This window comes from Macaca fascicularis, chromosome 19 (genome assembly GCF_037993035.2).
Source record: "Macaca fascicularis isolate 582-1 chromosome 19, T2T-MFA8v1.1".
In the NCBI taxonomy this organism is placed as follows: domain Eukaryota; kingdom Metazoa; phylum Chordata; class Mammalia; order Primates; family Cercopithecidae; genus Macaca; species Macaca fascicularis.
This window is the reverse complement of record NC_088393.1, coordinates 30301031-30326969: the sequence shown is the minus strand read 5'-3', so window position 1 is coordinate 30326969 and position 25939 is coordinate 30301031.

Genomic DNA, 25939 nt, shown 5'->3' with positions numbered 1-25939 from the left:
GAAATATCCTCCGATAACAAAGAGAAAGAAGTTTTCTGAGAAACTTCTTCGTGTTCTGTGAAATCATCTCACAGAGTTACAGCTTTCCCCTCAAGAAGCCTTTCGCTAAGACAGTCCTTGTGGAATTGGCAAAGTGATATTTGGAAGCCCATAGAGGGCTATGGTGAAAAAGGAAATATCCTCAGATGAAATCTGGAAAGAAGCTTTCTGAGAAACTGCTTAGTGTTCTGTTAATTCATCTCACAGAGTTATATCTGTATTTCGTGGATCTCTTTGCTAGCCTTATTTCTGTGGAATCTGAGAACAGATATTTCGGATCCCTTTGAAGACTATAGAAGCAAAGGAAATATCCTCCGATAACAAAGAGAAAGAAGCTTTCTGAGAAACTTCTTTGTGTTCTGTGAAATCATCTCACAGAGTTACAGCTGTCCCCTCAAGAAGCCTTTCGCTAAGACAGTTCTTGTGGAATTGGCAAGCGATATTTGGAAGCCCATAGAGGGCTATGGTAAAAAATAAATATCCTCAGATGAAATCTGGAAAGAAGCTTTCTGAGAAACTGCTTAGTGTTCTGTTAATTCATCTCACAGAGTTACATCTGTATTTCGTGGATCTCTTTGCTAGCCTTATTTCTGTTGAATCTGAGAACAGATATTTCGGATCCCTTTGAAGACTACAGGGCCAAAGGAAATATCCTCCGGTAACAAAGAGAAAGAAGCTTTTTGAGAAACTTCTTTGTGTTCTGTGAAATCATCTCACAGAGTTACAGCTTTCCCCTCAAGTAGCCTTTCGCTAAGACAGTTCTTGTGGAATTGGTAAAGTGATATTTGGAAGCCCTTAGAGGGCTATGGTGAAAAAGGAAATATCCTCAGATGAAATCTGGAAAGAAGCTTTCTGAGAAACTGCTAAGTGTTCTGTTAATTCATCTCACAGAGTTACATCTGTATTTCGTGAATCTCTATGCTAGCCTTATTTCTGTTGTATCTGAGAACAGATATTTCGGATCCCATTGAAGACTATAGGGCCAAAGGACATATCCTCCGATAACAAAGAGAAAGAAGCTTTCTGAGAAACTTCTTTGTGTTCTGTTAAATCATCTCACAGAGTTACAGCTTTCCCCTCAAGAAGCCTTTCGCTAAGACAGTTCTTGTGGAATTGGCAAAGTGATATTTGGAAGCCCATAGAGGGCTATGGTGAAAAAGGAAATATCCTCAGATGAAATCTGGAAAGAAGCTTTCTGAGAAACAGCTTAGTGTTCTGTTAATTCATCTCTCAGTGTTACATCTGCATTTCGTGGATCTCTTTGTTAGCCTTATTTCTGTGGAATCTGAGAACAGATATTTCGGATCCCTTTGAAGACTATACGGCCAAAGGAAATATCCTCCGATAACAAAGAGAAAGAAGCTTTCTGAGAAACTTCTTTGTGTTCTGTGAAATCATCTCACAGAGTTACAGCTTTCCCCTCAAGAAGCCTGTCGCTAAGACAGTTCTTGTGGAATTGGCAAAGTGATATTTGGAAGTCCAAAGAGGGCTATGGTGAAAAAGGAAATATCCTCAGATGAAATCTGGAAAGAAGCTTTCTGAGAAACTGCTTAGTGTTCTGTTAATTCATCTCACAGAGTTACATCTGTATTTCGTGGATCTCTTTGCTAGCCTTATTTCTGTGGAATCTGAGAACAGATATTTCGGATCCCATTGAAGACTATAGGGCCAAAGGAAATATCCTCCGATAACAAAGAGAAAGAAGCTTTCGCAGAAACTTCTTTGTGTTCTGTAAAATCATCTCACAGAGTTACAGCTTTCCCCTCAAGAAGCCTTTCGCTAAGACAGTTCTTGTGGAATTGGCAAGCGATATTTGGAAGCCCATAGAGGGCTATGGTAAAAAATAAATATCCTCAGATGAAATCTGGAAAGAAGCTTTCTGAGAAACTGCTTAGTGTTCTGTTAATTCATCTCACAGAGTTACATCTGTATTTCGTGGATCTCTTTGCTAGCCTTATTTCTGTTGAATCTGAGAACAGATATTTCGGATCCCTTTGAAGACTACAGGGCCAAAAAAAATATCCTCCGGTAACAAAGAGAAAGAAGCTTTTTGAGAAACTTCTTTGTGTTCTGTGAAATCATCTCACAGAGTTACAGCTTTCCCCTCAAGTAGCCTTTCGCTAAGACAGTTCTTGTGGAATTGGTAAAGTGATATTTGGAAGCCCTTAGAGGGCTATGGTGAAAAAGGAAATATTCTCAGATGAAATCTGGAAAGAAGCTTTCTGAGAAACTGCTTAGTGTTCTGTAAATTCATCTCACAGAGTTACATCTGTATTACGTGGATCTCTTTGCTAGCCTTATTTCTGTAGAATCTGAAAACAGATATTTCGGATCCCATTGAAGACAATAGCGCCAAAGGAAATAATCTCCGATAACAAAGAGAAAGAAGCTTTCTGAGAAACTTCTTTGTGTTCTGTGAAATCATCTCACAGAGTTACAGCTTTCCCCTCAAGAAGCCTTTCGCTAAGACAGTTCTTGTGGAATTGGCAAAGTGATATTTGGAAGCACATAGAGGGCTATGGTGAAAAAGGAAATATCCTCAGATGAAACCTGGAAAGAAGCTTTCTGAGAAACTGCTTAGTGTTGTGTTAATTCATCTCACAGAGTTACATCTGTATTTCGTGGATCTCTTTGCTAGCCTTATTTCTGTTGAATCTGAGAACAGATATTTCGGATCCCTTTGAAGACTATAGGGCCAAAGGAAATATCCTCCGGTAACAAACAGAAAGAAACTTTCTGAGATACTTCTTTGTCTTCTGTGAAATCATCTCACAGAGTTACAGCTGTCCCCTCAAGAAGCCTTTCGCTGAGACAGTTCTTGTGGAATTGGCAAAGTGATATTTGGAAGCTCATAGAGGGCTATGGTGAAAAAGGAAATATCCTCAGATGAAATCTGGAAAGAAGCTTTCTGAGAAACTTCTTAGTGTTCTGTAAATTCATCTCACAGAGTTATATCTGTATTTCGTGGATCTCTTTGCTAGCCTTATTTCTGTGGAATCTGAGAACAGATATTTCGGATCCCGTTGAAGACAATAGGGCCAAAGGAAATAATCTCCGATAACAAAGAGAAAGAAGCTTTCTGAGAAACTTCTTTGTGTTCTGTGAAATCATCTCACAGAGTTACAGCTTTCCCCTCAGGAAGCCTTTCGCTAAGTCAGTTCTTGTGGAATTGGCAAAGTGATATTTGGAAGCCCATAGAGGGCTATGGTGAAAAAGGAAATATCCTCAGATGAAATCTGGAAAGAAGCTCTCTGAGAAACTGGTTAGTGTTTTGTTGATTCATCTCACAGAGTTACATCCGTATTTCGTGGATCTCTTTGCTAGACTTATTTCTGTGGAATCTGAGAACAGATATTTCGGATCCTATTGAAGACTATAGGGCCAAAGGAAATATCCTCCGATAACAACGAGAAAGATGCTTTCTGAGAAAATTCTTTGTGTTCTGTGAAATCATCTCACAGAGTTACAGCTTTCCCCCCAAGAAGCCTTTCGTTAAGACAGTTCTTGTGGAATTGGCAAAGTGATATTTGGAAGCCCATAGAGGGCTATGGTGAAAAAGGAAATATCCTCAGATGAAATCTGGAAAGAAGCTTTCTGAGAAACTGCTTAGTGTTCTGTTAATTCATCTCACAGAGTTACATCTGTATTTCGTGGATCTCTTTGCTAGCCTTATTTCTGTGGAATCTGTGAACAGATATTTCGGATCCCATTGAAGACTATAGGGCCAAAGGAAATATCCTCCGATAACAAAGAGAAAGAAGCTTTCTGAGAAACTTCTTTGTGTTCTGTGAAATCATCTCACAGAGTTACAGGTGTCCCCTCAAGAAGCCTTTCGCTAAGACAGTTCTTGTGGAATTGGCAAAGCGATATTTGGAAGCCCATAGAGGGCTATGGTGAAAACGGAAATATCCTCAGATGAAATCTTGAAAGAAGCTTTCTGAAAAACTGCTTAGTGTTCTGTTAATTCTTCTCACAGAGTTACATCTGTATTTCGTGGATCTCTTTGCTAGACTTATTTCTGTGGAATCTGAGAGCAGATATTTCGGATCCCTTTGAAGACTATAGTGCCAAAGGAAATATCCTCCGATAACAAAGAGAAAGAAGCTTTCTGAGAAACTTCTTTGTGTTCTGTGAAATCATCTCACAGAGTTACACCTTTCCCCTCAGGAAGCCTTTCGCTAAGACAGTTTTTGTGGAATTGGCAAAGTGATATTTGGAAGCCCCTAGAGGGCTATGGTGAAAAAGGAAATATCCTCAGATGAAATCTGGAAAGAAGCTTTCTGAGAAACTGCTTAGTGTTGTGTTAATTCATCTCACAGAGTTACATCTGTATTTCGTGGATCTCTTTGCTAGCCTTATTTCTGTTGAATCTGAGAACAGATATTTCGGATCCCTTTGAAGACTATAGGGCCAAAGGAAATATCCTCCGGTAACACAGGGAAAGAAGCTTTCTGAGAAACTTCTTTGTGTTCTGTGAAATCATCTCACAGAGTTACAGCTTTCCCCTCAAGAAGCCTTTCGCTAACACAGTTCTTGTGGAATTGGCAAAGTGATATTTGGAAGCCCTTAGAGGGCTATGGTGAAAAAGGAAATATCCTCAGATGAAATCTGGAAAGAAGCTTTCTGAGAAACTGCTAAGTGTTCTGTTAATTCATCTCACAGAGTTACATCTGTATTTCGTGAATCTCTATGCTAGCCTTATTTCTGTTGTATCTGAGAACAGATATTTCGGATCCCATTGAAGACTATAGGGCCAAAGGACATATCCTCCGATAACAAAGAGAAAGAAGCTTTCTGAGAAACTTCTTTGTTTTCTGTGAAATCATCTCACAGAGTTACAGCTTTCCCCTCAAGAAGCCTTTCGCTAAGACAGTTCTTGTGGAATTGGCAAAGTGATATTTGGAAGCCCATAGAGGGCTATGGTGAAAAAGGAAATATCCTCCGATGAAATCTGGAAAGAAGCTTTCTGAGAAACTGCTTAGTGTTGTGTTAATTCATCTCACAGAGTTACATCTGTATTTCGTGGATCTCTTTGCTAGCCTTATTTCTGTTGAATCTGAGAACAGATATTTCGGATCCCTTTGAAGACTATAGGGCCAAAGGAAATATCCTCCGGTAACAAACAGAAAGAAGCTTTCTGAGATACTTCTTTGTCTTCTGTGAAATCATCTCACAGAGTTACAGCTGTCCCCTCAAGAAGCCTTTCGCTGAGACAGTTCTTGTGGAATTGGCAAAGTGATATTTGGAAGCTCATAGAGGGCTATGGTGAAAAAGGAAATATCCTCAGATGAAATCTGGAAAGAAGCTTTCTGAGAAACTTCTTAGTGTTCTGTAAATTCATCTCACAGAGTTATATCTGTATTTCGTGGATCTCTTTGCTAGCCTTATTTCTGTGGAATCTGAGAACAGATATTTCGGATCCCGTTGAAGACAATAGGGCCAAAGGAAATAATCTCCGATAACAAAGAGAAAGAAGCTTTCTGAGAAACTTCTTTGTGTTCTGTGAAATCATCTCACAGAGTTACAGCTTTCCCCTCAGGAAGCCTTTCGCTAAGTCAGTTCTTGTGGAATTGGCAAAGTGATATTTGGAAGCCCATAGAGGGCTATGGTGAAAAAGGAAATATCCTCAGATGAAATCTGGAAAGAAGCTCTCTGAGAAACTGGTTAGTGTTTTGTTGATTCATCTCACAGAGTTACATCCGTATTTCGTGGATCTCTTTGCTAGACTTATTTCTGTGGAATCTGAGAACAGATATTTCGGATCCTATTGAAGACTATAGGGCCAAAGGAAATATCCTCCGATAACAACGAGAAAGATGCTTTCTGAGAAAATTCTTTGTGTTCTGTGAAATCATCTCACAGAGTTACAGCTTTCCCCCCAAGAAGCCTTTCGTTAAGACAGTTCTTGTGGAATTGGCAAAGTGATATTTGGAAGCCCATAGAGGGCTATGGTGAAAAAGGAAATATCCTCAGATGAAATCTGGAAGGAAGCTTTCTGAGAAACTGCTGAGTGTTCTGTTAATTCATCTCACAGATTTACATCTGTATTTCGTGGATCTCTTTCCTAGCCTTATTTCTGTGGAATCTGAGAACAGATATTTCGGATCCCATTGAAGACTACAGGGCCAAAGGAAATATCCTCCGATAACAAAGAGAAAGAAGCTTTCTGAGAAACGTTTTTGTGTTCTGTGAAATCATCTCACAGAGTTACAGCTTTCCCCTCAAGAAGCCTTTCGCTAAGACAGTTCTTGTGGAATTGGCAAGCGATATTTGGAAGCCCATAGAGGGCTATGGTGAAAAAGGAAATATCCTCAGATGAAATCTGGAAAGAAGCTTTCTGAGAAACTGCTTAGTGTTCTGTTAATTCATCTCACAGAGTTACATCTGTATTTCGTGGATCTCTTTGCTAGCCTTATTTCTGTGGAATCTGTGAACAGATATTTCGGATCCCATTGAAGACTATAGGGCCAAAGGAAATATCCTCCGATAACAAAGAGAAAGAAGCTTTCTGAGAAACTTCTTTGTGTTCTGTGAAATCATCTCACAGAGTTACAGGTGTCCCCTCAAGAAGCCTTTCGCTAAGACAGTTCTTGTGGAATTGGCAAAGCGATATTTGGAAGCCCATAGAGGGCTATGGTGAAAACGGAAATATCCTCAGATGAAATCTTGAAAGAAGCTTTCTGAAAAACTGCTTAGTGTTCTGTTAATTCTTCTCACAGAGTTACATCTGTATTTCGTGGATCTCTTTGCTAGACTTATTTCTGTGGAATCTGAGAGCAGATATTTCGGATCCCTTTGAAGACTATAGTGCCAAAGGAAATATCCTCCGATAACAAAGAGAAAGAAGCTTTCTGAGAAACTTCTTTGTGTTCTGTGAAATCATCTCACAGAGTTACACCTTTCCCCTCAGGAAGCCTTTCGCTAAGACAGTTTTTGTGGAATTGGCAAAGTGATATTTGGAAGCCCCTAGAGGGCTATGGTGAAAAAGGAAATATCCTCAGATGAAATCTGGAAAGAAGCTTTCTGAGAAACTGCTTAGTGTTGTGTTAATTCATCTCACAGAGTTACATCTGTATTTCGTGGATCTCTTTGCTAGCCTTATTTCTGTTGAATCTGAGAACAGATATTTCGGATCCCTTTGAAGACTATAGGGCCAAAGGAAATATCCTCCGGTAACACAGGGAAAGAAGCTTTCTGAGAAACTTCTTTGTGTTCTGTGAAATCATCTCACAGAGTTACAGCTTTCCCCTCAAGAAGCCTTTCGCTAACACAGTTCTTGTGGAATTGGCAAAGTGATATTTGGAAGCCCTTAGAGGGCTATGGTGAAAAAGGAAATATCCTCAGATGAAATCTGGAAAGAAGCTTTCTGAGAAACTGCTAAGTGTTCTGTTAATTCATCTCACAGAGTTACATCTGTATTTCGTGAATCTCTATGCTAGCCTTATTTCTGTTGTATCTGAGAACAGATATTTCGGATCCCATTGAAGACTATAGGGCCAAAGGACATATCCTCCGATAACAAAGAGAAAGAAGCTTTCTGAGAAACTTCTTTGTTTTCTGTGAAATCATCTCACAGAGTTACAGCTTTCCCCTCAAGAAGCCTTTCGCTAAGACAGTTCTTGTGGAATTGGCAAAGTGATATTTGGAAGCCCATAGAGGGCTATGGTGAAAAAGGAAATATCCTCCGATGAAATCTGGAAAGAAGCTTTCTGAGAAACTGCTTAGTGTTCTGTTAATTCATCTCACAGAGTTACATCTGTATTTCGTGGATCTCTTTGCTAGCCTTATTTCTGTGGAATCTGAGAACAGATATTTCGGATCCCTTTGAAGACTATAGAAGCAAAGGAAATATCCTCCGATAACAAAGAGAAAGAAGCTTTCTGAGAAACTTCTTTGTGTTCTGTGAAATCATCTCACAGAGTTACAGCTTTCCCCTTAAGAAGCCTTTCGCTTAGACAGTTTTTGTGGAATTGGAAAGTGATATTTGGAAGCCCATAGGGGGCTATGGTGAAAAAGGAAATATCATCAGATGAAATCTGGAAAGAAGCTTTCTGAGAAACAGCTTAGTGTTCTGTTAATTCATCTCACAGAGTACATCTGTATTTCGTGGATCTCTTTGCTAGCCTTTTTTCTGTGGAATCTGAGAACAGATATTTCGGATCCCTTTGAAGACTATACGGCCAAAGGAAATATCCTCCGATAACAAAGAGAAAGAAGTTTTCTGAGAAACTTCTTCGTGTTCTGTGAAATCATCTCACAGAGTTACAGCTTTCCCCTCAAGAAGCCTTTCGCTAAGACAGTCCTTGTGGAATTGGCAAAGTGATATTTGGAAGCCCATAGAGGGCTATGGTGAAAAAGGAAATATCCTCAGATGAAATCTGGAAAGAAGCTTTCTGAGAAACTGCTTAGTGTTCTGTTAATTCATCTCACAGAGTTACATCTGTATTTCGTGGATCTCTTTGCTAGCCTTATTTCTGTGGAATCTGAGAACAGATATTTCGGATCCCTTTGAAGACTATAGAAGCAAAGGAAATATCCTCCGATAACAAAGAGAAAGAAGCTTTCTGAGAAACTTCTTTGTGTTCTGTGAAATCATCTCACAGAGTTACAGCTGTCCCCTCAAGAAGCCTTTCGCTAAGACAGTTCTTGTGGAATTGGCAAGCGATATTTGGAAGCCCATAGAGGGCTATGGTAAAAAATAAATATCCTCAGATGAAATCTGGAAAGAAGCTTTCTGAGAAACTGCTTAGTGTTCTGTTAATTCATCTCACAGAGTTACATCTGTATTTCGTGGATCTCTTTGCTAGCCTTATTTCTGTTGAATCTGAGAACAGATATTTCGGATCCCTTTGAAGACTACAGGGCCAAAGGAAATATCCTCCGGTAACAAAGAGAAAGAAGCTTTTTGAGAAACTTCTTTGTGTTCTGTGAAATCATCTCACAGAGTTACAGCTTTCCCCTCAAGTAGCCTTTCGCTAAGACAGTTCTTGTGGAATTGGTAAAGTGATATTTGGAAGCCCTTAGAGGGCTATGGTGAAAAAGGAAATATTCTCAGATGAAATCTGGAAAGAAGCTTTCTGAGAAACTGCTTAGTGTTCTGTAAATTCATCTCACAGAGTTACATCTGTATTTCGTGGATCTCTTTGCTAGCCTTATTTCTGTAGAATCTGAAAACAGATATTTCGGATCCCATTGAAGACAATAGCGCCAAAGGAAATAATCTCCGATAACAAAGAGAAAGAAGCTTTCTGAGAAACTTCTTTGTGTTCTGTGAAATCATCTCACAGAGTTACAGCTTTCCCCTCAAGTAGCCTTTCGCTAACACAGTTCTTGTGGAATTGGCAAAGTGATATTTGGAAGCCCTTAGAGGGCTATGGTGAAAAAGGAAATATCCTTGGATGAAATCTGGAAAGAAGCTTTCTGAGAAACTGCTAAGTGTTCTGTTAATTCATCTCACAGAGTTACATCTGTATTTCGTGAATCTCTATGCTAGCCTTATTTCTGTTGTATCTGAGAACAGATATTTCGGATCCCATTGAAGACTATAGGGCCAAAGGACATATCCTCCGATAACAAAGAGAAAGAAGCTTTCTGAGAAACTTCTTTGTGTTCTGTGAAATCATCTCACAGAGTTACAGCTTTCCCCTCAAGAAGCCTTTCGCTAAGACAATTCTTGTGGAATTGGCAAAGTGATATTTGGAAGCCCATAGAGGGCTATGGTGAAAAAGGAAATATCCTCCGATGAAATCTGGAAAGAAGCTTTCTGAGAAACTGCTTAGTGTTCTGTTAATTCATCTCACAGAGTTACATCTGTATTTCGTGGATCTCTTTGCTAGCCTTATTTCTGTGGAATCTGAGAACAGATATTTCGGATCCCTTTGAAGACTATAGAAGCAAAGGAAATATCCTCCGATAACAAAGAGAAAGAAGCTTTCTGAGAAACTTCTTTGTGTTCTGTGAAATCATCTCACAGAGTTACAGCTTTCCCCTTAAGAAGCCATTCGCTTAGACAGTTTTTGTGGATTTGGAAAGTGATATTTGGAAGCCCATAGGGGGCTATGGTGAAAAAGGAAATATCCTCAGATGAAATCTGGAAAGAAGCTTTCTGAGAAACAGCTTAGTGTTCTGTTAATTCATCTCACAGAGTACATCTGTATTTCGTGGATCTCTTTGCTAGCCTTTTTTCTGTGGAATCTGAGAACAGATATTTCTGATCCCTTTGAAGACTATACGGCCAAAGGAAATATCCTCCGATATCAAAGAGAAAGAAGTTTTCTGAGAAACTTCTTTGTGTTCTGTGAAATCATCTCACAGAGTTACAGCTTTCCCCTCAAGAAGCCTTTCGCTAAGACAGTCCTTGTGGAATTGGCAAAGTGATATTTGGAAGCCCATAGAGGGCTATGGTGAAAAAGGAAATATCCTCAGATGAAATCTGGAAAGAAGCTTTCTGAGAAACTGCTTAGTGTTCTGTTAATTCATCTCACAGAGTTACATCTGTATTTCGTGGATCTCTTTGCTAGCCTTATTTCTGTGGAATCTGAGAACAGATATTTCGGATCCCTTTGAAGACTATAGGGCCAAAGGAAATATCCTCCGATAACAAAGAGAAAGAAGCTTTCTGAGAAACTTCTTTGTGTTCTGTGAAATCATCTCACAGAGTTACAGCTGTCCCCTCAAGAAGCCTTTCGCTAAGACAGTTCTTGTGGAATTGGCAAGCGATATTTGGAAGCCCATAGAGGGCTATGGTAAAAAATAAATATCCTCAGATGAAATCTGGAAAGAAGCTTTCTGAGAAACTGCTTAGTGTTCTGTTAATTCATCTCACAGAGTTACATCTGTATTTCGTGGATCTCTTTGCTAGCCTTATTTCTGTTGAATCTGAGAACAGATATTTCGGATCCCTTTGAAGACTACAGGGCCAAAGGAAATATCCTCCGGTAACAAAGAGAAAGAAGCTTTTTGAGAAACTTCTTTGTGTTCTGTGAAATCATCTCACAGAGTTACAGCTTTCCCCTCAAGTAGCCTTTCGCTAAGACAGTTCTTGTGGAATTGGTAAAGTGATATTTGGAAGCCCTTAGAGGGCTATGGTGAAAAAGGAAATATTCTCAGATGAAATCTGGAAAGAAGCTTTCTGAGAAACTGCTTAGTGTTCTGTAAATTCATCTCACAGAGTTACATCTGTATTTCGTGGATCTCTTTGCTAGCCTTATTTCTGTGGAATCTGAGAACAGATATTTCGGATCCCGTTGAAGACAATAGGGCCAAAGGAAATAATCTCCGATAACAAAGAGAAAGAAGCTTTCTGAGAAACTTCTTTGTGTTCTGTGAAATCATCTCACAGAGTTACAGCTTTCCCCTCAGGAAGCCTTTCGCTAAGTCAGTTCTTGTGGAATTGGCAAAGTGATATTTGGAAGCCCATAGAGGGCTATGGTGAAAAAGGAAATATCCTCAGATGAAATCTGGAAAGAAGCTCTCTGAGAAACTGGTTAGTGTTTTGTTGATTCATCTCACAGAGTTACATCCGTATTTCGTGGATCTCTTTGCTAGACTTATTTCTGTGGAATCTGAGAACAGATATTTCGGATCCTATTGAAGACTATAGGGCCAAAGGAAATATCCTCCGATAACAAAGAGAAAGAAGCTTTCTGAGAAACGTTTTTGTGTTCTGTGAAATCATCTCACAGAGTTACAGCTTTCCCCTCAAGAAGCCTTTCGCTAAGACAGTTCTTGTGGAATTGGCAAGCGATATTTGGAAGCCCATAGAGGGCTATGGTGAAAAAGGAAATATCCTCAGATGAAATCTGGAAAGAAGCTTTCTGAGAAACTGCTTAGTGTTCTGTTAATTCATCTCACAGAGTTACATCTGTATTTCGTGGATCTCTTTGCTAGCCTTATTTCTGTGGAATCTGTGAACAGATATTTCGGATCCCATTGAAGACTATAGGGCCAAAGGAAATATCCTCCGATAACAAAGAGAAAGAAGCTTTCTGAGAAACTTCTTTGTGTTCTGTGAAATCATCTCACAGAGTTACAGGTGTCCCCTCAAGAAGCCTTTCGCTAAGACAGTTCTTGTGGAATTGGCAAAGCGATATTTGGAAGCCCATAGAGGGCTATGGTGAAAACGGAAATATCCTCAGATGAAATCTTGAAAGAAGCTTTCTGAAAAACTGCTTAGTGTTCTGTTAATTCTTCTCACAGAGTTACATCTGTATTTCGTGGATCTCTTTGCTAGACTTATTTCTGTGGAATCTGAGAGCAGATATTTCGAATCCCTTTGAAGACTATAGGGCCAAAGGAAATATCCTCCGATAACAAAGAGAAAGAAGCTTTCTGAGAAACTTCTTTGTGTTCTGTGAAATCATCTCACAGAGTTACACCTTTCCCCTCAGGAAGCCTTTCGCTAAGACAGTTTTTGTGGAATTGGCAAAGTGATATTTGGAAGCCCCTAGAGGGCTATGGTGAAAAAGGAAATATCCTCAGATGAAATCTGGAAAGAAGCTTTCTGAGAAACTGCTTAGTGTTGTGTTAATTCATCTCACAGAGTTACATCTGTATTTCGTGGATCTCTTTGCTAGCCTTATTTCTGTTGAATCTGAGAACAGATATTTCGGATCCCTTTGAAGACTATAGGGCCAAAGGAAATATCCTCCGGTAACACAGGGAAAGAAGCTTTCTGAGAAACTTCTTTGTGTTCTGTGAAATCATCTCACAGAGTTACAGCTTTCCCCTCAAGAAGCCTTTCGCTAACACAGTTCTTGTGGAATTGGCAAAGTGATATTTGGAAGCCCTTAGAGGGCTATGGTGAAAAAGGAAATATCCTCAGATGAAATCTGGAAAGAAGCTTTCTGAGAAACTGCTAAGTGTTCTGTTAATTCATCTCACAGAGTTACATCTGTATTTCGTGAATCTCTATGCTAGCCTTATTTCTGTTGTATCTGAGAACAGATATTTCGGATCCCATTGAAGACTATAGGGCCAAAGGACATATCCTCCGATAACAAAGAGAAAGAAGCTTTCTGAGAAACTTCTTTGTTTTCTGTGAAATCATCTCACAGAGTTACAGCTTTCCCCTCAAGAAGCCTTTCGCTAAGACAGTTCTTGTGGAATTGGCAAAGTGATATTTGGAAGCCCATAGAGGGCTAAGGTGAAAAAGGAAATATCCTCCGATGAAATCTGGAAAGAAGCTTTCTGAGAAACTGCTTAGTGTTCCGTTAATTCATCTCACAGAGTTACATCTGTATTTCGTGGATCTCTTTGCTAGCCTTATTTCTGTGGAATCTGAGAACAGATATTTCGGATCCCTTTGAAGACTATAGAAGCAAAGGAAATATCCTCCGATAACAAAGAGAAAGAAGCTTTCTGAGAAACTTCTTTGTGTTCTGTGAAATCATCTCACAGAGTTACAGCTTTCCCCTTAAGAAGCCATTCGCTTAGACAGTTTTTGTGGATTTGGAAAGTGATATTTGGAAGCCCATAGGGGGCTATGGTGAAAAAGGAAATATCCTCAGATGAAATCTGGAAAGAAGCTTTCTGAGAAACAGCTTAGTGTTCTGTTAATTCATCTCACAGAGTTACATCTGTATTTCGTGGATCTCTTTGCTAGCCTTATTTCTGTGGAATCTGAGAACAGATATTTCGGATCCCTTTGAAGACTATAGAAGCAAAGGAAATATCCTCCGATAACAAAGAGAAAGAAGCTTTCTGAGAAACTTCTTTGTGTTCTGTGAAATCATCTCACAGAGTTACAGCTTTCCCCTTAAGAAGCCTTTCGCTTAGACAGTTTTTGTGGAATTGGAAAGTGATATTTGGAAGCCCATAGGGGGCTATGGTGAAAAAGGAAATATCATCAGATGAAATCTGGAAAGAAGCTTTCTGAGAAACAGCTTAGTGTTCTGTTAATTCATCTCACAGAGTACATCTGTATTTCGTGGATCTCTTTGCTAGCCTTTTTTCTGTGGAATCTGAGAACAGATATTTCGGATCCCTTTGAAGACTATACGGCCAAAGGAAATATCCTCCGATAACAAAGAGAAAGAAGTTTTCTGAGAAACTTCTTCGTGTTCTGTGAAATCATCTCACAGAGTTACAGCTTTCCCCTCAAGAAGCCTTTCGCTAAGACAGTCCTTGTGGAATTGGCAAAGTGATATTTGGAAGCCCATAGAGGGCTATGGTGAAAAAGGAAATATCCTCAGATGAAATCTGGAAAGAAGCTTTCTGAGAAACTGCTTAGTGTTCTGTTAATTCATCTCACAGAGTTACATCTGTATTTCGTGGATCTCTTTGCTAGCCTTATTTCTGTGGAATCTGAGAACAGATATTTCGGATCCCTTTGAAGACTATAGAAGCAAAGGAAATATCCTCCGATAACAAAGAGAAAGAAGCTTTCTGAGAAACTTCTTTGTGTTCTGTGAAATCATCTCACAGAGTTACAGCTGTCCCCTCAAGAAGCCTTTCGCTAAGACAGTTCTTGTGGAATTGGCAAGCGATATTTGGAAGCCCATAGAGGGCTATGGTAAAAAATAAATATCCTCAGATGAAATCTGGAAAGAAGCTTTCTGAGAAACTGCTTAGTGTTCTGTTAATTCATCTCACAGAGTTACATCTGTATTTCGTGGATCTCTTTGCTAGCCTTATTTCTGTTGAATCTGAGAACAGATATTTCGGATCCCTTTGAAGACTACAGGGCCAAAGGAAATATCCTCCGGTAACAAAGAGAAAGAAGCTTTTTGAGAAACTTCTTTGTGTTCTGTGAAATCATCTCACAGAGTTACAGCTTTCCCCTCAAGTAGCCTTTCGCTAAGACAGTTCTTGTGGAATTGGTAAAGTGATATTTGGAAGCCCTTAGAGGGCTATGGTGAAAAAGGAAATATTCTCAGATGAAATCTGGAAAGAAGCTTTCTGAGAAACTGCTTAGTGTTCTGTAAATTCATCTCACAGAGTTACATCTGTATTTCGTGGATCTCTTTGCTAGCCTTATTTCTGTAGAATCTGAAAACAGATATTTCGGATCCCATTGAAGACAATAGCGCCAAAGGAAATAATCTCCGATAACAAAGAGAAAGAAGCTTTCTGAGAAACTTCTTTGTGTTCTGTGAAATCATCTCACAGAGTTACAGCTTTCCCCTCAAGTAGCCTTTCGCTAACACAGTTCTTGTGGAATTGGCAAAGTGATATTTGGAAGCCCTTAGAGGGCTATGGTGAAAAAGGAAATATCCTTGGATGAAATCTGGAAAGAAGCTTTCTGAGAAACTGCTAAGTGTTCTGTTAATTCATCTCACAGAGTTACATCTGTATTTCGTGAATCTCTATGCTAGCCTTATTTCTGTTGTATCTGAGAACAGATATTTCGGATCCCATTGAAGACTATAGGGCCAAAGGACATATCCTCCGATAACAAAGAGAAAGAAGCTTTCTGAGAAACTTCTTTGTGTTCTGTTAAATCATCTCACAGAGTTACAGCTTTCCCCTCAAGAAGCCTTTCGCTAAGACAATTCTTGTGGAATTGGCAAAGTGATATTTGGAAGCCCATAGAGGGCTATGGTGAAAAAGGAAATATCCTCCGATGAAATCTGGAAAGAAGCTTTCTGAGAAACTGCTTAGTGTTCTGTTAATTCATCTCACAGAGTTACATCTGTATTTCGTGGATCTCTTTGCTAGCCTTATTTCTGTGGAATCTGAGAACAGATATTTCGGATCCCTTTGAAGACTATAGAAGCAAAGGAAATATCCTCCGATAACAAAGAGAAAGAAGCTTTCTGAGAAACTTCTTTGTGTTCTGTGAAATCATCTCACAGAGTTACAGCTTTCCCCTTAAGAAGCCATTCGCTTAGACAGTTTTTGTGGATTTGGAAAGTGATATTTGGAAGCCCATAGGGGGCTATGGTGAAAAAGGAAATATCCTCAGATGAAATCTGGAAAGAAGCTTTCTGAGAAACAGCTTAGTGTTCTGTTAATTCATCTCACAGAGTACATCTGTATTTCGTGGATCTCTTTGCTAGCCTTTTTTCTGTGGAATCTGAGAACAGATATTTCTGATCCCTTTGAAGACTATACGGCCAAAGGAAATATCCTCCGATATCAAAGAGAAAGAAGTTTTCTGAGAAACTTCTTTGTGTTCTGTGAAATCATCTCACAGAGTTACAGCTTTCCCCTCAAGAAGCCTTTCGCTAAGACAGTCCTTGTGGAATTGGCAAAGTGATATTTGGAAGCCCATAGAGGGCTATGGTGAAAAAGGAAATATCCTCAGATGAAATCTGGAAAGAAGCTTTCTGAGAAACTGCTTAGTGTTCTGTTAATTCATCTCACAGAGTTACATCTGTATTTCGTGGATCTCTTTGCTAGCCTTATTTCTGTGGAATCTGAGAACAGATATTTCGGATCCCTTTGAAGACTATAGGGCCAAAGGAAATATCCTCCGATAACAAAGAGAAAGAAGCTTTCTGAGAAACTTCTTTGTGTTCTGTGAAATCATCTCACAGAGTTACAGCTGTCCCCTCAAGAAGCCTTTCGCTAAGACAGTTCTTGTGGAATTGGCAAGCGATATTTGGAAGCCCATAGAGGGCTATGGTAAAAAATAAATATCCTCAGATGAAATCTGGAAAGAAGCTTTCTGAGAAACTGCTTAGTGTTCTGTTAATTCATCTCACAGAGTTACATCTGTATTTCGTGGATCTCTTTGCTAGCCTTATTTCTGTTGAATCTGAGAACAGATATTTCGGATCCCTTTGAAGACTACAGGGCCAAAGGAAATATCCTCCGGTAACAAAGAGAAAGAAGCTTTTTGAGAAACTTCTTTGTGTTCTGTGAAATCATCTCACAGAGTTACAGCTTTCCCCTCAAGTAGCCTTTCGCTAAGACAGTTCTTGTGGAATTGGTAAAGTGATATTTGGAAGCCCTTAGAGGGCTATGGTGAAAAAGGAAATATTCTCAGATGAAATCTGGAAAGAAGCTTTCTGAGAAACTGCTTAGTGTTCTGTAAATTCATCTCACAGAGTTACATCTGTATTTCGTGGATCTCTTTGCTAGCCTTATTTCTGTGGAATCTGAGAACAGATATTTCGGATCCCGTTGAAGACAATAGGGCCAAAGGAAATAATCTCCGATAACAAAGAGAAAGAAGCTTTCTGAGAAACTTCTTTGTGTTCTGTGAAATCATCTCACAGAGTTACAGCTTTCCCCTCAGGAAGCCTTTCGCTAAGTCAGTTCTTGTGGAATTGGCAAAGTGATATTTGGAAGCCCATAGAGGGCTATGGTGAAAAAGGAAATATCCTCAGATGAAATCTGGAAAGAAGCTCTCTGAGAAACTGGTTAGTGTTTTGTTGATTCATCTCACAGAGTTACATCCGTATTTCGTGGATCTCTTTGCTAGACTTATTTCTGTGGAATCTGAGAACAGATATTTCGGATCCTATTGAAGACTATAGGGCCAAAGGAAATATCCTCCGATAACAACGAGAAAGATGCTTTCTGAGAAAATTCTTTGTGTTCTGTGAAATCATCTCACAGAGTTACAGCTTTCCCCCCAAGAAGCCTTTCGTTAAGACAGTTCTTGTGGAATTGGCAAAGTAATATTTGGAAGCCCATAGAGGGCTATGGTGAAAAAGGAAATATCCTCAGATGAAATCTGGAAGGAAGCTTTCTGAGAAACTGCTGAGTGTTCTGTTAATTCATCTCACAGATTTACATCTGTATTTCGTGGATCTCTTTCCTAGCCTTATTTCTGTGGAATCTGAGAACAGATATTTCGGATCCCATTGAAGACTACAGGGCCAAAGGAAATATCCTCCGATAACAAAGAGAAAGAAGCTTTCTGAGAAACGTTTTTGTGTTCTGTGAAATCATCTCACAGAGTTACAGCTTTCCCCTCAAGAAGCCTTTCGCTAAGACAGTTCTTGTGGAATTGGCAAGCGATATTTGGAAGCCCATAGAGGGCTATGGTGAAAAAGGAAATATCCTCAGATGAAATCTGGAAAGAAGCTTTCTGAGAAACTGCTTAGTGTTCTGTTAATTCATCTCACAGAGTTACATCTGTATTTCGTGGATCTCTTTGCTAGCCTTATTTCTGTGGAATCTGTGAACAGATATTTCGGATCCCATTGAAGACTATAGGGCCAAAGGAAATATCCTCGGATAACAAAGAGAAAGAAGCTTTCTGAGAAACTTCTTTGTGTTCTGTGAAATCATCTCACAGAGTTACAGGTGTCCCCTCAAGAAGCCTTTCGCTAAGACAGTTCTTGTGGAATTGGCAAAGCGATATTTGGAAGCCCATAGAGGGCTATGGTGAAAACGGAAATATCCTCAGATGAAATCTTGAAAGAAGCTTTCTGAAAAACTGCTTAGTGTTCTGTTAATTCTTCTCACAGAGTTACATCTGTATTTCGTGGATCTCTTTGCTAGACTTATTTCTGTGGAATCTGGGAGCAGATATTTCGGATCCCTTTGAAGACTATAGGGCCAAAGGAAATATCCTCCGATAACAAAGAGAAAGAAGCTTTCTGAGAAACTTCTTTGTGTTCTGTGAAATCATCTCACAGAGTTACACCTTTCCCCTCAGGAAGCCTTTCGCTAAGACAGTTTTTGTGGAATTGGCAAAGTGATATTTGGAAGCCCCTAGAGGGCTATGGTGAAAAAGGAAATATCCTCAGATGAAATCTGGAAAGAAGCTTTCTGAGAAACTGCTTAGTGTTGTGTTAATTCATCTCACAGAGTTACATCTGTATTTCGTGGATCTCTTTGCTAGCCTTATTTCTGTTGAATCTGAGAACAGATATTTCGGATCCCTTTGAAGACTATAGGGCCAAAGGAAATATCCTCCGGTAACACAGGGAAAGAAGCTTTCTGAGAAACTTCTTTGTGTTCTGTGAAATCATCTCACAGAGTTACAGCTTTCCCCTCAAGAAGCCTTTCGCTAACACAGTTCTTGTGGAATTGGCAAAGTGATATTTGGAAGCCCTTAGAGGGCTATGGTGAAAAAGGAAATATCCTCAGATGAAATCTGGAAAGAAGCTTTCTGAGAAACTGCTAAGTGTTCTGTTAATTCATCTCACAGAGTTACATCTCTATTTCGTGAATCTCTATGCTAGCCTTATTTCTGTTGTATCTGAGAACAGATATTTCGGATCCCATTGAAGACTATAGGGCCAAAGGACATATCCTCCGATAACAAAGAGAAAGAAGCTTTCTGAGAAACTTCTTTGTGTTCTGTTAAATCATCTCACAGAGTTACAGCTTTCCCCCCAAGAAGCCTTTCGTTAAGACAGTTCTTGTGGAATTGGCAAAGTGATATTTGGAAGCCCATAGAGGGCTATGGTGAAAAAGGAAATATCCTCAGATGAAATCTGGAAGGAAGCTTTCTGAGAAACTGCTGAGTGTTCTGTTAATTCATCTCACAGATTTACATCTGTATTTCGTGGATCTCTTTCCTAGCCTTATTTCTGTGGAATCTGAGAACAGATATTTCGGATCCCATTGAAGACTACAGGGCCAAAGGAAATATCCTCCGATAACAAAGAGAAAGAAGCTTTCTGAGAAACGTTTTTGTGTTCTGTGAAATCATCTCACAGAGTTACAGCTTTCCCCTCAAGAAGCCTTTCGCTAAGACAGTTCTTGTGGAATTGGCAAGCGATATTTGGAAGCCCATAGAGGGCTATGGTGAAAAAGGAAATATCCTCAGATGAAATCTGGAAAGAAGCTTTCTGAGAAACTGCTTAGTGTTCTGTTAATTCATCTCACAGAGTTACATCTGTATTTCGTGGATCTCTTTGCTAGCCTTATTTCTGTGGAATCTGTGAACAGATATTTCGGATCCCATTGAAGACTATAGGGCCAAAGGAAATATCCTCCGATAACAAAGAGAAAGAAGCTTTCTGAGAAACTTCTTTGTGTTCTGTGAAATCATCTCACAGAGTTACAGGTGTCCCCTCAAGAAGCCTTTCGCTAAGACAGTTCTTGTGGAATTGGCAAAGCGATATTTGGAAGCCCATAGAGGGCTATGGTGAAAACGGAAATATCCTCAGATGAAATCTTGAAAGAAGCTTTCTGAAAAACTGCTTAGTGTTCTGTTAATTCTTCTCACAGAGTTACATCTGTATTTCGTGGATCTCTTTGCTAGACTTATTTCTGTGGAATCTGAGAGCAGATATTTCGAATCCCTTTGAAGACTATAGGGCCAAAGGAAATATCCTCCGATAACAAAGAGAAAGAAGCTTTCTGAGAAACTTCTTTGTGTTCTGTGAAATCATCTCACAGAGTTACACCTTTCCCCTCAGGAAGCCTTTCGCTAAGACAGTTTTTGTGGAATTGGCAAAGTGATATTTGGAAGCCCCTAGAGGGCTATGGTGAAAAAGGAAATATCCTCAGATGAAATCTGGAAAGAAGCTTTCTGAGAAACTGCTTAGTGTTGTGTTAATTCATCTCACAGAGTTACATCTGTATTTCGTGGATCTCTTTGCTAGCCTTATTTCTGTTGAATCTGAGAACAGATATTTCGGATCCCTTTGAAGACTATAGGGCCAAAGGAAATATCCTCCGGTAACACAGGGAAAGAAGCTTTCTGAGAAACTTCTTTGTGTTCTGTGAAATCATCTCACAGAGTTACAGCTTTCCCCTCAAGAAGCCTTTCGCTAACACAGTTCTTGTGGAATTGGCAAAGTGATATTTGGAAGCCCTTAGAGGGCTATGGTGAAAAAGGAAATATCCTCAGATGAAATCTGGAAAGAAGCTTTCTGAGAAACTGCTAAGTGTTCTGTTAATTCATCTCACAGAGTTACATCTGTATTTCGTGAATCTCTATGCTAGCCTTATTTCTGTTGTATCTGAGAACAGATATTTCGGATCCCATTGAAGACTATAGGGCCAAAGGACATATCCTCCGATAACAAAGAGAAAGAAGCTTTCTGAGAAACTTCTTTGTTTTCTGTGAAATCATCTCACAGAGTTACAGCTTTCCCCTCAAGAAGCCTTTCGCTAAGACAGTTCTTGTGGAATTGGCAAAGTGATATTTGGAAGCCCATAGAGGGCTATGGTGAAAAAGGAAATATCCTCCGATGAAATCTGGAAAGAAGCTTTCTGAGAAACTGCTTAGTGTTCCGTTAATTCATCTCACAGAGTTACATCTGTATTTCGTGGATCTCTTTGCTAGCCTTATTTCTGTGGAATCTGAGAACAGATATTTCGGATCCCTTTGAAGACTATAGAAGCAAAGGAAATATCCTCCGATAACAAAGAGAAAGAAGCTTTCTGAGAAACTTCTTTGTGTTCTGTGAAATCATCTCACAGAGTTACAGCTTTCCCCTTAAGAAGCCATTCGCTTAGACAGTTTTTGTGGATTTGGAAAGTGATATTTGGAAGCCCATAGGGGGCTATGGTGAAAAAGGAAATATCCTCAGATGAAATCTGGAAAGAAGCTTTCTGAGAAACAGCTTAGTGTTCTGTTAATTCATCTCACAGAGTACATCTGTATTTCGTGGATCTCTTTGCTAGCCTTTTTTCTGTGGAATCTGAGAACAGATATTTCTGATCCCTTTGAAGACTATACGGCCAAAGGAAATATCCTCCGATATCAAAGAGAAAGAAGTTTTCTGAGAAACTTCTTTGTGTTCTGTGAAATCATCTCACAGAGTTACAGCTTTCCCCTCAAGAAGCCTTTCGCTAAGACAGTCCTTGTGGAATTGGCAAAGTGATATTTGGAAGCCCATAGAGGGCTATGGTGAAAAAGGAAATATCCTCAGATGAAATCTGGAAAGAAGCTTTCTGAGAAACTGCTTAGTGTTCTGTTAATTCATCTCACAGAGTTACATCTGTATTTCGTGGATCTCTTTGCTAGCCTTATTTCTGTTGAATCTGAGAACAGATATTTCGGATCCCTTTGAAGACTACAGGGCCAAAGGAAATATCCTCCGGTAACAAAGAGAAAGAAGCTTTTTGAGAAACTTCTTTGTGTTCTGTGAAATCATCTCACAGAGTTACAGCTTTCCCCTCAAGTAGCCTTTCGCTAAGACAGTTCTTGTGGAATTGGTAAAGTGATATTTGGAAGCCCTTAGAGGGCTATGGTGAAAAAGGAAATATTCTCAGATGAAATCTGGAAAGAAGCTTTCTGAGAAACTGCTTAGTGTTCTGTAAATTCATCTCACAGAGTTACATCTGTATTTCGTGGATCTCTTTGCTAGCCTTATTTCTGTGGAATCTGAGAACAGATATTTCGGATCCCGTTGAAGACAATAGGGCCAAAGGAAATAATCTCCGATAACAAAGAGAAAGAAGCTTTCTGAGAAACTTCTTTGTGTTCTGTGAAATCATCTCACAGAGTTACAGCTTTCCCCTCAGGAAGCCTTTCGCTAAGTCAGTTCTTGTGGAATTGGCAAAGTGATATTTGGAAGCCCATAGAGGGCTATGGTGAAAAAGGAAATATCCTCAGATGAAATCTGGAAAGAAGCTCTCTGAGAAACTGGTTAGTGTTTTGTTGATTCATCTCACAGAGTTACATCCGTATTTCGTGGATCTCTTTGCTAGACTTATTTCTGTGGAATCTGAGAACAGATATTTCGGATCCTATTGAAGACTATAGGGCCAAAGGAAATATCCTCCGATAACAACGAGAAAGATGCTTTCTGAGAAAATTCTTTGTGTTCTGTGAAATCATCTCACAGAGTTACAGCTTTCCCCCCAAGAAGCCTTTCGTTAAGACAGTTCTTGTGGAATTGGCAAAGTGATATTTGGAAGCCCATAGAGGGCTATGGTGAAAAAGGAAATATCCTCAGATGAAATCTGGAAAGAAGCTTTCTGAGAAACTGCTGAGTGTTCTGTTAATTCATCTCACAGATTTACATCTGTATTTCGTGGATCTCTTTCCTAGCCTTATTTCTGTGGAATCTGAGAACAGATATTTCGGATCCCATTGAAGACTACAGGGCCAAAGGAAATATCCTCCGATAACAAAGAGAAAGAAGCTTTCTGAGAAACGTTTTTGTGTTCTGTGAAATCATCTCACAGAGTTACAGCTTTCCCCTCAAGAAGCCTTTCGCTAAGACAGTTCTTGTGGAATTGGCAAGCGATATTTGGAAGCCCATAGAGGGCTATGGTGAAAAAGGAAATATCCTCAGATGAAATCTGGAAAGAAGCTTTCTGAGAAACTGCTTAGTGTTCTGTTAATTCATCTCACAGAGTTACATCTGTATTTCGTGGATCTCTTTGCTAGCCTTATTTCTGTGGAATCTGTGAACAGATATTTCGGATCCCATTGAAGACTATAGGGCCAAAGGAAATATCCTCGGATAACAAAGAGAAAGAAGCTTTCTGAGAAACTTCTTTGTGTTCTGTGAAATCATCTCACAGAGTTACAGGTGTCCCCTCAAGAAGCCTTTCGCTAAGACAGTTCTTGTGGAATTGGCAAAGCGATATTTGGAAGCCCATAGAGGGCTATGGTGAAAACGGAAATATCCTCAGATGAAATCTTGAAAGAAGCTTTCTGAAAAACTGCTTAGTGTTCTGTTAATTCTTCTCACAGAGTTACATCTGTATTTCGTGGATCTCTTTGCTAGACTTATTTCTGTGGAATCTGGGAGCAGATATTTCGGATCCCTTTGAAGACTATAGGGCCAAAGGAAATATCCTCCGATAACAAAGAGAAAGAAGCTTTCTGAGAAACTTCTTTGTGTTCTGTGAAATCATCTCACAGAGTTACACCTTTCCCCTCAGGAAGCCTTTCGCTAAGACAGTTTTTGTGGAATTGGCAAAGTGATATTTGGAAGCCCCTAGAGGGCTATGGTGAAAAAGGAAATATCCTCAGATGAAATCTGGAAAGAAGCTTTCTGAGAAACTGCTTAGTGTTGTGTTAATTCATCTCACAGAGTTACATCTGTATTTCGTGGATCTCTTTGCTAGCCTTATTTCTGTTGAATCTGAGAACAGATATTTCGGATCCCTTTGAAGACTATAGGGCCAAAGGAAATATCCTCCGGTAACACAGGGAAAGAAGCTTTCTGAGAAACTTCTTTGTGTTCTGTGAAATCATCTCACAGAGTTACAGCTTTCCCCTCAAGAAGCCTTTCGCTAACACAGTTCTTGTGGAATTGGCAAAGTGATATTTGGAAGCCCTTAGAGGGCTATGGTGAAAAAGGAAATATCCTCAGATGAAATCTGGAAAGAAGCTTTCTGAGAAACTGCTAAGTGTTCTGTTAATTCATCTCACAGAGTTACATCTCTATTTCGTGAATCTCTATGCTAGCCTTATTTCTGTTGTATCTGAGAACAGATATTTCGGATCCCATTGAAGACTATAGGGCCAAAGGACATATCCTCCGATAACAAAGAGAAAGAAGCTTTCTGAGAAACTTCTTTGTGTTCTGTTAAATCATCTCACAGAGTTACAGCTTTCCCCCCAAGAAGCCTTTCGTTAAGACAGTTCTTGTGGAATTGGCAAAGTGATATTTGGAAGCCCATAGAGGGCTATGGTGAAAAAGGAAATATCCTCAGATGAAATCTGGAAGGAAGCTTTCTGAGAAACTGCTGAGTGTTCTGTTAATTCATCTCACAGATTTACATCTGTATTTCGTGGATCTCTTTCCTAGCCTTATTTCTGTGGAATCTGAGAACAGATATTTCGGATCCCATTGAAGACTACAGGGCCAAAGGAAATATCCTCCGATAACAAAGAGAAAGAAGCTTTCTGAGAAACGTTTTTGTGTTCTGTGAAATCATCTCACAGAGTTACAGCTTTCCCCTCAAGAAGCCTTTCGCTAAGACAGTTCTTGTGGAATTGGCAAGCGATATTTGGAAGCCCATAGAGGGCTATGGTGAAAAAGGAAATATCCTCAGATGAAATCTGGAAAGAAGCTTTCTGAGAAACTGCTTAGTGTTCTGTTAATTCATCTCACAGAGTTACATCTGTATTTCGTGGATCTCTTTGCTAGCCTTATTTCTGTGGAATCTGTGAACAGATATTTCGGATCCCATTGAAGACTATAGGGCCAAAGGAAATATCCTCCGATAACAAAGAGAAAGAAGCTTTCTGAGAAACTTCTTTGTGTTCTGTGAAATCATCTCACAGAGTTACAGGTGTCCCCTCAAGAAGCCTTTCGCTAAGACAGTTCTTGTGGAATTGGCAAAGCGATATTTGGAAGCCCATAGAGGGCTATGGTGAAAACGGAAATATCCTCAGATGAAATCTTGAAAGAAGCTTTCTGAAAAACTGCTTAGTGTTCTGTTAATTCTTCTCACAGAGTTACATCTGTATTTCGTGGATCTCTTTGCTAGACTTATTTCTGTGGAATCTGAGAGCAGATATTTCGAATCCCTTTGAAGACTATAGGGCCAAAGGAAATATCCTCCGATAACAAAGAGAAAGAAGCTTTCTGAGAAACTTCTTTGTGTTCTGTGAAATCATCTCACAGAGTTACACCTTTCCCCTCAGGAAGCCTTTCGCTAAGACAGTTTTTGTGGAATTGGCAAAGTGATATTTGGAAGCCCCTAGAGGGCTATGGTGAAAAAGGAAATATCCTCAGATGAAATCTGGAAAGAAGCTTTCTGAGAAACTGCTTAGTGTTGTGTTAATTCATCTCACAGAGTTACATCTGTATTTCGTGGATCTCTTTGCTAGCCTTATTTCTGTTGAATCTGAGAACAGATATTTCGGATCCCTTTGAAGACTATAGGGCCAAAGGAAATATCCTCCGGTAACACAGGGAAAGAAGCTTTCTGAGAAACTTCTTTGTGTTCTGTGAAATCATCTCACAGAGTTACAGCTTTCCCCTCAAGAAGCCTTTCGCTAACACAGTTCTTGTGGAATTGGCAAAGTGATATTTGGAAGCCCTTAGAGGGCTATGGTGAAAAAGGAAATATCCTCAGATGAAATCTGGAAAGAAGCTTTCTGAGAAACTGCTAAGTGTTCTGTTAATTCATCTCA